The sequence below is a fragment of the Symphalangus syndactylus genome, chromosome 13 (assembly GCF_028878055.3).
Source record: "Symphalangus syndactylus isolate Jambi chromosome 13, NHGRI_mSymSyn1-v2.1_pri, whole genome shotgun sequence".
NCBI classification, from domain to species: Eukaryota; Metazoa; Chordata; class Mammalia; order Primates; family Hylobatidae; genus Symphalangus; species Symphalangus syndactylus.
Genome location: NC_072435.2, coordinates 72,576,992 through 72,589,948, shown reverse-complemented (window position 1 = coordinate 72,589,948; position 12,957 = coordinate 72,576,992). Strand labels below are relative to the sequence as shown.

The 12,957-nt window shown below is 38.7% G+C and overlaps 1 pseudogene; it reads left to right on the top strand.

The window, feature by feature from the left end:
* The first annotated feature begins 907 nt into the window (after positions 1-907).
* Positions 908-12,023, top strand: LOC129460244 (tigger transposable element-derived protein 1-like; annotated as a pseudogene).
* The last annotated feature ends 934 nt before the right edge of the window (positions 12,024-12,957 follow it).

Below are 12,957 nucleotides of genomic sequence, written 5' to 3'. Positions count from 1 at the left end.
ACCTCATTGAGCCTTGGAGTAGCCCAGACCTGAATAATACACATAACTTTTCTGTTTGCAGGCCTTTTGTCAAGTTGCCCTGTTATCTCTGTGGCCCCAAAGACCAAAACGATGGAGAAAATGAAACCAGGATGATTTCTGACATCTACTTCCACTCCACCTTCTTTAACCACTTCATCCACATCTCTCTTCCCTTCTCACATAAGTCTCACCTGGAATCATCTTATTTACACCAATAAATTTACCTACCACCTGCCTGTTGATTGCCAAATGTGTACCTTCAGATATTTTTTCTATGCTCCAAGCTCATATATCTGACAATCTATTGCTCAACTCAACCTGGATCCCCACAGACAAACCAAACTTAACCTTACCCAAGCAAAAATCATTGTTTCTCCCTCTCCAAACTCTTCTGCTCTTGTGTTCTCTCTGACAGTGCAGCATGTCAATCCAGGTAGAAGCCTGGGAGTCTTTCCAGACACCTCCAAATCCTTCCCTCACCCATATCCATTCCCTGACAGAATCCTGTCAGTTTGACTTTCTTAACATCTCTCATATCGTCCCCACACAGAGTTACAATAACAGGGGTGAAAACCTGCCTACTGGGTACTATGCTCACTACCTGGGTGGCAGGTTCAATCATACTCCAAGCCTCAGTATCATACAATATACCTTTGTAACAAACCTGTGTGTGTACTCTCTGATTCTAAAATAAAAGCTGAAAGAGAAAAACAAAAACAAAAACAAAAAACAAAACTAGCCAAAATGTGAAGAAAAAAAAAAGATCTGTACTCACGGATATAGTTGAAACAAAGGAAAATATGGTCAGATCCACTTGGGGGGCAAAGGAAGTCAGGAAAGACCTTCTGGAGAAGGTGACCGAGCAGAGGCTTAAACGGAGGACGGTATGGAGGCCTTACCAGGCAGTGACAGCAACAAAACCAAGGGCTCAGCAAGACAAATTTCAAGCCCTTCAGGATGGGTGGAACATAAAGCTGTGTGCAAGTGTGATGCAAGTGATGCAAGAATGGAAATAAAAGCAGTAGGTAGGGTCTAGGAATTTTAGGTTTGTCCTCATAGGCAGTTTGGAGCCAGGGATTAAAATAGAGGAACAATAAAATCAGAACTACCTTTTAGAAAGCTCTCTAGTACAGTGTGGAGGGTAGATGAAATGGGACAAGACTGGAAGTAGGAAGCTGTTGCTATAATCCAGGTGACAGGAAATGCCAGTCTGAGCTACCAAGGTAGCTGCAGGGATGGCAACAGACAGAGGTGGTGAGGAGGAGGCAAGACTCTAACCCCCGCTCTGGCCCTAACTAGAGCAGCTTTGCCCTTATCGGTCACGTATGTTAAGCTTTCACATAAGCTTTTCATTTGAGAAAAGGTCTTGTGGTCTACATGGTAAAACATGGCCCATAAGGCCCTCAGGGATACGAACTCTGACAAGCTACTCCACCTCTTCTCTCTCCCTCCATGCGTGATCTTCCCCCTCCAGCTACAGTCCCCGCCTGTAGTTTACCCCACACACTATTTGCACTCTTTCCTGCTGCTGCACGTGTCTGCTTGCTTTGCCTGCTCCCTTATCCCAGTCTCTTGTCCCTCACTGCTTAGCCAAAGGCCCCTTCCAAGAAGCCCTCTCTGATCCCCTCAAATCCTCAACTTTCATCACTATCCAGCTTATTCCACATCCTACACCCTCTAAAATCAGCATCTTCCCTGACCTTCTCACCCTACCATGACACTCTGAACACTATACTTCTTGTCTAATCTGATTACTCAATGCTTAACACAAACTGGGCTTCCCTTTTTAATGTACAATTTGTTTGTATAGTTTTTAATCTCCCCCAAATAAATTCAGAACCCCTGAGGGCAGAGTGAATACCTTTTTGGTTTTTGTTTGTTGTTGAGGAAAAAAGATGTATCTTTCATTACATCTGGCTGTTCACTTTACTTACTTAAATTAGTTTAAAATCACATGTTGATTTAATTCTTTCTGTGTGTCATATATCATCTGCACATATTAACTGTCTCAATTATATTGGAAATTTGATGTCTTCATACATAGCCCATGTCACAAGAACATATTATAGGTGATATCATGTTATAATGGTATATATAACATATATAGGTGACATCATGTTATAATGAAATTCTTTCCCATTCTTTCATTGACAGGTGTCCAAAACTTTTCTGAAAAAGGTCTAGAATAGACATATGTATTAGTCCATTTTCACACTGCTGATAAAGACATACCTGAGACTTGGAAGGAAAAGAGGTTTAATTGGACTTACAGTTCCACATGGCTGGGGAGGCCTCAGAATCATGGCAGGAGGTGAAAGGCACTTCTAACATGGAGGTGGCAAGAGAAAATGAGGAATAAGCAAAAGCAGAAACCCCTGATAAAACTATCAGACCTCATAAGATTTATTCACTACCACGAGAAAAATATGGGGGAACCACCCCCATGATTCAATTATCTTCCACAAGTTCCCTCCCACAAACGCGGGAATTATGAGAATACAATTTAAGATGAGATTTGGGTCAGGACACAGCCAAACCATATCGTGCTGCCCCTGGCCCCTCCAAATCTCATGTTCTCACATTTCAAAACCAATCACACCTTCCCAACAGTCCCCCAAAGTCTTAACTCATTTCAGCATTAACCCAAAAGTCCATAGTCAAAAGTATCATCTGAGACAAGGCAAGTCCCTTCCACCTATGAGCCTATAAAATAAAAAATAAGCTAGTTTCTTCATAGATACAATGGGGGTACAGGTATTGGGTAAATACAGCCATTCCAAATGGGAGAATTTGGCCAAAACAACAGGTTTACAGGGCCCATGCAAGTCTGAAATCCAGCAGGGCAGTCAAGTTTTAAAGCTCCAAAATGATGTCCTTTGACTCCAGGTCTCACATCCAGGTCATGCTGATGAAAGAGGTGGGTTCCCATGGTCTTAGGCAGCTCTGACCCTGTGGTGTTGCAGGGTACAGCCTCCCTCCCAGCTGCTTTCATGAGCTGACACTGAGCATCTGTGGCTTTTCCAGGTGAACGGTGCAATCTTTTGGTGGATCTACCATTCTGGGGTCTGGAGGACAGTAGCCCTCTTCTCACAGCTTCACTAGGTGGTGTCCCAGTAGGGACTCTTTGTTCGGGCTCTGAGCCCACATTTCCCTGTGCACTGCCCTAGCAGAGTTCTCCATGAGCACCCTGCCCCTGCAGCAAACTTCTGCCTGGGCATCTAGGCATTTCCATACATCTTCTGAAATCTAAGCAGAGCTTCCCAAACCCCAATTCTTGACTTCTGTGCACTCACAGGCTCACCACTATGTGGAAGCTGCCAAGGGTTGAGGTTTGCACCCTCTGAAGCCATGGCCTGAGCTCTACATTGGCCCCTTTCAGCCACAGCTGGAGTGGCTGGGACGCAGGGCACCAAGTGTCTAGGCTGCACACAGCATGGGAACCCTGGGCCCAGCCCACCAAACCATTTTCTTCTAGGCCTCGGGGCCTGAGATGGGAGGGGCTGCCACAATGGTCTCTGACATGCCCTTGAGACATTTTTCCCATTGTCTTGGGGATTAACATTTGTCTCTTCTTTACTTATGCAAATTTATGCAGCTGGCTTGGATTTCTCCTTAGAAAATTGGTTTTTCTTTTCTATCACATTGTCAGGCTGCAAATTTTCTGAGCTTTTATGCTCCACTTCCCTTATAAAACTGAATGCCTTTAACAGAACCCAAGTCACCTCTTGAACGCCTTGCTGCTTAGAAATTTCTGCTGCCAGATACCCTAAATCATCTCTCTCAAGTTCAAAGTTCCAGAAATCTCTAGGTCAGGGGCAAAATGCCACCAGTCTCATTGCTAAAACATAACAAGAGTCACCTTTGCTCCAGTTTCCAACAAGTTCCTCATCTCCATCTGAGACCACCTCAGCCTGGACCTTATTGTCCATATCACTATCAGGCTTTTGGTCAAAGCCATTCAACAAGTCTCTAGGAAGTTCCAAACTTTCCCACATTTTCCTGTCTTCTTCTGAGCCCTCCAACCGTTCCAACCTCTGCCTGTTACCCAGTTCCAAATGTGCTTCCACATTTTCAGGTATATTTTCAGCAACACCCCACTCTACTGGTACCAATTTACTGTATTAGTCCATTTTCACATTGCTGATAAAGACATACCTGAGACTGGGAAGACAAAGAGGTTTAACTGGACTTACAGTCCCACATGGCTGGGGAGGCCTCAGAATCATAGTGGGAGGCAAAGGCACTTCTTACATGGCAGTGGCAAGAGAAAATGAGGAATAAGCAAAAGCGGAAACCCCTGATAAAACCTTCAGATCTCATGAGACTTATTCACTACCATGAGAACAGTACGGGGAAAACCACCCCCATGATTCAAATTATCTCCCACCAGGTCCCTCCCACAACACATGGGAATTATGGGAGTATAGTTTGCCATGAGAATTGGGTGGGGACACAGTCAAACCATATCAACATATGTGATATTGCTAGGGACTGAATTGTGTCCTCCCCAAAATTCATACATTGAAGTTCTAACTTCCAATGTGATTGTATTTAGAAGTAGGGCTTTTAGGGGATAATTAAGGTTAAGTGAGATAATAGAGATGGGTTCATAATCTGATAGGATTGCTCTTCTTATAAAAAGAAAGAGAGAGAGAAAGAGAGAGATTTCTCTAGGAATAGGACATGTGAGCACATAGCAGGAAGGCAGGAAGTTAACCAGGAAGAGAGCCCTTGTTAAAACTGGACCATGCTGGCACCCTGTAGGGAACTTCCAGCCTCCAGAATCATGAGAAAACAAATTCTGTTGTTTAAGCCACTCAGTCTATGGAATTTTGTTATGGCAGCCTGAGCTGAGTAATACATATACCAAATTTAGGGCTATAGGAAAGCTTCTGGATAACGGATTTCAGATTGTGCAAAGGCTTTGTTATGAGGAATCCATTTGGAAAATAGCCATAGATGCTAAATGCCATCACATTTACTTGACCTGGCAATTCACAACCCATACATTCAACATAAATAACAACAGATTAGATGAGAAAAGAATATTTTTATATATACACTCTCAAATTTTAGTTAATCAAAATACTTGGGACAAAAATTGAAGTATTTGATAAAAAGAGTTCATTCAGATGTACTCTTTCCTTGTTTCCCTCTTCCCAAATCAATTCCCAGTGAATAATAGGACACTTTGTCACTTTCTAGACATTGGGGGAAAGGTTGTAGTTTTCACGTAATAGCATCATAGATATCCAAGACCATACAGAAAGTAAATGACACTGGAAAGTTGGAACTCCATCTCAGCACTGATTAAAACCATTGCCTTGGTCATATGCATAGGAAAAAGGAAAACAAAAAGAAATACATCTCAAAAGTTTTCCTCCTATAGATCAACTAAATTCTCTTTAAACTTGTAGAATTTCTGATGCAAAGGTCTGATAGAAGTTATCTGGCCACAGAACGGAAAGGTCTTCTTTGATATCCCTGACGCATAATGTAAGTATGCTTTTACTGAATATTCCCAATGACAGCAAACTCACTATCTTATGAGTCAACAAATTCCATTGTGGAATAGCTAAATCTTACAATCTTAAATTAAACCAAAAGATGTGTTTTTTTGTTTAAAGACTTTTTCACAAATTCTCTTTTGAAACAATGTGAAATATTTAGAGTATGAAAGCAGTCATCACCAAATTTAACGTAGCCTATTTTTTATTTTTGCCTTCCTGGTCTAACTCTTTTGTGTATTCATTTATGTTAATTTTTTCAGTTGTATTACAGCACAGGAAAACTATGTATTGTTATCACTTTGATAAATGAGACTATGAAAGTGATTAACAGCTTTTAAAATAGTTCACAGCAAAGCTCAGCCTTTAAAAAAATTAATTTGCAATAAAAGAAATGAGAAATGCATTGGATCCTCACCTTCTCTTCTTTAGAGTTTTTCCCTTGATAATTAATTACTTAGACCTGCTACAGTTTGACATGGGAGAGAGGATGAGAGAAAGAACTGTCAATCTCCTTAAAAAAGAATACATGAGTTTATTGTCCCACCAAATTCTCAAGAGTCTGAGAATCAGAAAAGGTTAAGAATCACTGAAGGGAAGAGCCTTCAATAAAAATGAGACTTTAGAAACAAAGGGTTAAATGTAATCACAGCCACCAAATTGCTTTAGAGATAGAAATAAGGAAATTTCATTGGACTTTCAACCTCTGTAGACAATGGAAGGTGTTTGTTCAGTTAACTTTTCCGAAAAACGACTTCCTGCCAAGCAGTAGGCTGCAACACTTGCACACAATAGTCTGCACTTCCCACACAAGCCACTGAGAAAATCTTGATTTCCGTGGACTGTTTCTGAGGAGTGCCATTATATTACAGTCGAGAAAAAAAGTGGGAGGGAGGAGGGAAACACTGCATTCAATTCTCTTACAATCTATTTTTAACATGCCTGAGAAGGTTTTGAGCTATTAATGTAATGAGGCTAGACTCAAAAACAAAAAAAGACCAGCAGGGCAGCAAAGGCCCACCATGGAGGGAGGGGGGTTAATTCCTTAAGGATGTTGACAACTGTTTCAATATCACACGAGACGTTTACATTGCCCGTCAATGTATGTTTAGTTTGAGGAAATCCTGATTAAAAAGCAAATGTGTAATGTGAATGAATTAGCTTTTCCCCGGTACTGTTTTTCAGTCAAGGGGAGTGTTTCATAACTCTCTGCTGTCCATCCACTGAATTTTACGTCTCACGTATTTATCAGGAGAAATTGCTGCAGTCCTCCATCCTGGTGGTGCTCTAGACTCTTTAAAAAAAAATGAGGAAAATATATACATGTAAAATTTACCTTCTTTACCATTTTTAAGTGTACAGTTCAGTGGTAATAAATATATTTATATTCTCTTTTTTCCTTCATTCTCTCCTCCCTTCCCAGCCTCTCATAACCACCACTCTACTATCTTCACAAGATTCACTTTTTTACCTTCCACATATGAATGAGAACATACAATATTTGATCTAAGTTTTTTTTTTCCCCATAAAAAATATGGTCCCAGCTACTTGGAAGGTTGAGACAGGAGGATCACTTGAGCCCATGAGTTCATAGGCTACATAATGAGATCCTGTCTCTAAAAAGAGATAGATAGATAGATAGATAGATAGATAGATAGATAGATAGATAATAGATAGATAGATAGATACATTTGATCAACACAGCTGTGATTCAGGATAGGTATTGATTGCTAGAACACTCAAGAAACAATAGCTTGTGCCAGTGTAGCATCACTTAAGGTCAAGATGTACGAAATTTTATGACACTGTGGAAGCTATATAGTAATGCCCTGCTGTTAAATTTCAAAAAGATAATACAATCAACAGCCACCACTTAGTGCAAAGTTGGGAATCTAGGAGTATTTTTTAAACGTATTTCTCTAGGATACAAAATTAACATACAAAAATCAGTAGCATTTTTATAGGCCAACAGCAAACAATTTAAAAAAGAAATCAAGAATGTAATCTCATTTACAATAGCTACAAATAAAACAAAATAGCTTTGAAATAAACTTAATCAAATAAGTGAAATAACTTTACAATGAAAACTATAAAACATTGATGCAAGAAATTGTTAAAGGACACAATAAAATGGAAACAGATTCCATGTTCATGAATTGGAACAATTAGTATTGTTAAAATCTCCATACTATCCAAAGCAATCTACAGATTCATTGCAACCCCTATCAAAATACCAGTGACATTCTTCATAGAAACAGAAAAAAGAATTATAAAATTTATATGGAACCACAAAAGACCCAAAATAGCCAAAGCCATTGTGAACAAAAGAACAAAACTGGAGGAATCACATTACTGACTTCAAATTATACTACAGAGCTATAGTAATCAAAACAGCACGGCACTGGCATAAACACAGACACAAAGATCAATGAAACAGAATAGAAAACTCATAAATAAATTCATACATCTATGGTGAACTCATTTTTGACAAAGGTGCAAAGAATACACACCAAGGAAAGGAGAGTTTCTTCAATAAATGGTGCTGGGAAAACTGGATATCCATATGCAGAAGAATGAACTGAGCCCACTCTCTCTTACCATATATAAAAATCAAATCAAAATGAATTAAAGACTTAAATCTAAGATCTCAACCTAAGAAACTACTAAAAGAAAACATTATAGAAACTCTCCAGGACCTTGATCTTGGCAAAGATTTGAGTAATGCCCCACAAGCACAGGCAACCAAACAAAAAATGGACAAATGGGAACACATCAAGTTAAAGAGCTTCTGCACAGCAAAGGAAACAACAAAGTAAAGTAACAACCCACAGAATGGGAGAAAATATTTGCAAATTATACATCTGACAAAGGATTAATAACCAGAATGTATAAGGAGCTCAAATAATTCTATAGGCAAACTAAAAAACTGATTTTAAAATGGGCAAATGATCTGAACAGACATTTCTGAAAAGAAGAAATACAATTGGCAAACAAGTATGTGAAAATGTGCCCAAGATCATTAATCATCAGAGAAATGCAAATCAAAACTACAACGAGATATCATAGCACCCCAATTAAAATGGCTTTTATCAAAAAGACAAGCAATAACAAATGCTGGCACGGATGTGTAGAAAGGAGAACCCCTGTACATGGTTGGTAGAAATGTCAATTAGTACAACCACTATAGAGAACAGTATGAAGGTTTCTCAGAAAAAAACTAAAAACAGAACTACCACGTGATCCAGCAATCCCACTGCTTGGTATATACCCTAAAGAAAGGACATCATATAATAAAGAGATATCTGCACTCCCATGTTTACTGCTGCAATATTCACAATAGCCAAGATTTGGAAGCAGCCTAAGTGTTCACAACAAATGAATGGATAAAGAAAATGTGGTACATATACACAATGGAGTACTATTCAGCCATGAAAAAGAATGAGATCCTGTCATTTTCAACAACATGGATGGAATTAGAGGACACTATGTTAAGTGAAATAAGCCAGACATGAAAAGACAAACTTTGCATGTTCTCACTCATTTGATGGAGCTAAAAATTAAAGCAAAAATTGAACTCATGGAAAGAGAGAATGGAATGATGGTTACCAGAGACTGAGAAGGCTAGTGGGGAAGAGAGGTGAAGTGAGGATGGTTAATGGGTGCAAAAATATAGTTAAAATGAATAAGATCTAGTTTTGATAGCATAACGAGGCAACTACAGTTAACAATAATTTATTGTAAATTTTAAAATAGTGGAAAGAGTATAATTGAAATGTTTGTAACACAAAATGACAAATATTGAGGTGATGGATCTTTCACTTACCCTGATGTGATTATCACACACCATATACCTATATCAATATATCTCATGTACCGTATCAATGTACATACCTGCTACGTACCCATAAAAATTTTAAGTTTAAAAATTTTTTTAAAGATTTCTCACAAGTTCTTCCTCTTTTCATTTTGTGAAAGGCCAGCTTGCCAGCCTGCCTTCTAGCAGGTATTAATTAAGAAAATTATAGTCATAGGAGTAGCAATAGTAGTAATAGCAACTAGAATTTATTAAGTGCTTGCTAGTGATTAAATACTGAGCACTTTACAAATGGCATCTTTTTTCAACTGTATTTTTCCCAATTGCATGTGATAAAAGTGAGGTTCAGAAAAGTTAGTTACTTGCTGAGACAATACTGCTAGTAAGTGATGGAGCTGAAATTTAAATCAAATTCCATCATACTCCAAATTCCCATGCCCTTAACCCCGTGCTATACAGCCACACCTTGTTTTACTGTGCTTTGCTTAATTGCACTTCTCAGATATTGCATATTTTTACAAATTGAAGGTTTGTAGCAACTCTGTATCGTGCAAATCCAATCTATTGGTGCTATTCTTCCAACAGCATGTGCTCACATGGTGTCTCTGTGTCACATTTTGGTAATTCTTGTAATATTTCAAAAATGTCAGTTATTATATCTGTTATGGTGATGTGTGATCAATGATCTTTAATATTGCTATTATAATTGTTTTGAGGCTCCACAGACTGCACTTATATCAGATGGCAAACTTAATTGAGAAATGTGTGCATTTTGACTGCTCCACCAGCCAGCCATTCCCCAGTCTCTCTTCCTCTCCATGTCTTTTTCTCTGCTTGGGCCTTCCTATTCCCTGGGACACAACAATATTGAAATGAGGCCATTTAATATCTCTACAGTGGCCTGTAAGCATTCTAGTAAAGGGAAAAGTCACATGTCTCTCACTTTAAATCAAAAGCTAGGAATGATTAAGCTTACTAAGGAAGGCATGTAAAAAGCTGAGATATGCTGAAATCCAGGCCCCTTATAATACCAGACAGTTAGCCAAGTGATGAATGCAAAGGAAAAAGTTCTGCAATGACATTAAAAGTGATACTCCGGTGAATATCCTAATGATAAGCAAATGAAACAGCCTTACTGCTGATATAGAGAAACGTTCAGTGGTCTAGATAGATCAAACCAGCCATAATATTCCCTTAAGGCCTAATCCAGAGCAAGGTCCTAACTCTCTTCAATTCTATGAAGCCTAAGAGAGGTGAGGAAGCTGCAGACAAAAGGTTTGAAGCTAGCTGAGGTTGGTTCATGAGGTTTAAGGAAAGAAGCTGTCTCCGTAACATAAAAGTGCAAGATGAGGCAGCAAGTGCTGATGGAGAAGCTGCAGCAAGTTATCCCAAGACCTACTGAGGTTAATTGATAAAGGTGGCTACACTAAACAACAAGTCTTCACTGTAGACAAAATAGCTTTATATTGGAAGAAGATGTCATCTAGGACTTTCATAGTTAGAGAGAGGAAGTCAAAGTCTAGCTTTAAAGCTTCAAAGGACACGCTGACTTTCTCGTTAAGGGCTAAATACAGCTGGTGACTTTAAGTTGAAGCCAATGTTCATTGATCATTCTGAAAATCCCGGGGCCTTTAAGAATTATGTTAAATCTATTCTGCCTATGCTCTATAAATGGAATAACAAAGTCTGGATGATAGCTTATCTCTTTACAGCATGGTTTACTGAATAGATTAAGGCCATCGTTGAGACTAGTGCTCAGGAAAAAAACATTTCTTTCAAAATATTACTGCTCACTGACAATGCACCTGGTCCCCCAAGAGCTCTGATAGAGATGAACATGGAGATTAATGTTGTTCCCATGCCTGCTAACACAACATCCATCTTCAGCCTATGGGTCAAGGAGTAATTTGGACTTTCCAGTCTTATTATTTAAGAAATACATTTCATAAGGCTATAGCTATCATAGACAATGATTCAACTGATACATCTAAGAAAAGTAAATTGAAAACCTTCTGGAAAGAATTTATCAGAAGTCTAGATGCCATTGAGAAAATTCATGATTCATAGGAGGGGGACAAAATATCAACATTTACCAGATTCTGAAAGAAGTTGATTCCAACCCTCATTGATGACTTTGAGGGCTTCAAGACTCCAGTGGAAGAAGACATTGCAGATGTGGTACAAATAGCAAGAGAACTTGAATTAGAAGTGGAGCCTGAAGATATGACTGAATTGCTGCAATCTCATGATAAAACTTGAACCGATGAGGAGTGAACAAAAGTGAATGAGCAAAGAAAGTGGTTTCTTGAGACGGAATCTACTCCTGGTGAGGATGTGGTGAACGTTGTTCAACTGACAACAAAAGATTTAAAATATTATGTAAACGTAGTTGATAAAGCAGCAGCAGCAGGGTTTGAGAGAATTCACTCCAATTTTGAAAGGAGTTCTACTGTGGGTAAAATGCTGTCAAACAGCAGTTCATACTGGAGAGAAATATTTCATGAAAGAGATAGTCAATCAATGCAGCCAACTTCATTGTCTTATTTTAAGAAATTGCAACAGCCACCCCACCCTACCCTTCAGCAACCATCACCCTGATCAGTCAGCAGCCATCAAAATTGAGGCAAGACTTTCCACCAGCAAAAACATTGTGCCTTGCTGAAGCCCCAGATGATCATTAGCATTTATAGCAATAAAGTATTTTTACATTAATATATGTATTTTGTTTTTTAATACATAATGCTACTGAATACTTAATAAAATACAGTGTAGAAAACATAAGTTTTATATGCACTGGGGAACAAAAAATTTCATGTGACTTACTTTATTGCAATATTCTCTTTATTGCAGTGGTCTGGAACCAAACCCACAATCTATCTGAGATATGCCTGTGCTACTTTCATCCACAGTCCTGTTACAACTTGTGATGGTCATCTCAGACTTAAAGCTATCATTCAGTCTAGGAAAAGCAACTTCTGAAATGACTCCAGCTCCTCTAACTGGAGTTTAATAATTTGGCAAATACCGGATGTCCTACTAGTATTATTCTGGCTACAATTGTTACTGCTGCTGTTTCAGTATCCTGACCAGTACCCTATGAAATAGGAAAGCAACATTTTTTTAACTAGGGGTTTATTAATTAGATTCCTTAATGTGGTTTTATCATAAATCTATAGGTGCAGTAAAATAATTCATTAAAATGTCTAAAGAAGTAGTAGAAGTTGAACTCATCTTAAAGCTCAAGAAGAGTGAGAAATGGGAGTCCTTGGCAACACTTTAGCTTGAGAGAGGATGAAAAATAAAATTTGCCCAGATTTGTGCAGAGACGTATGGAACTGATTTCTAGGATGTGATTCCCATGCTCAGTCTCCATTCTCAACTCTCAGCTTCTCAAATTCCTCTCCTTGGCCCACTTGTCTTCTGTTTTGACTCTCCCCTGCCCACAGATCCATATGCCACATGATATACTAGGACACAAATTCTGCCTACTAAGAAATGGACAATCCCAATAATATTAAAATAAACAGAAAAAACCCTCTGACATTTCTACGCCTACTTGAAATAATTTTTTAAGGTTGTTTTGTTTTCATTAAACAAGTCATATATGTTGTAAAT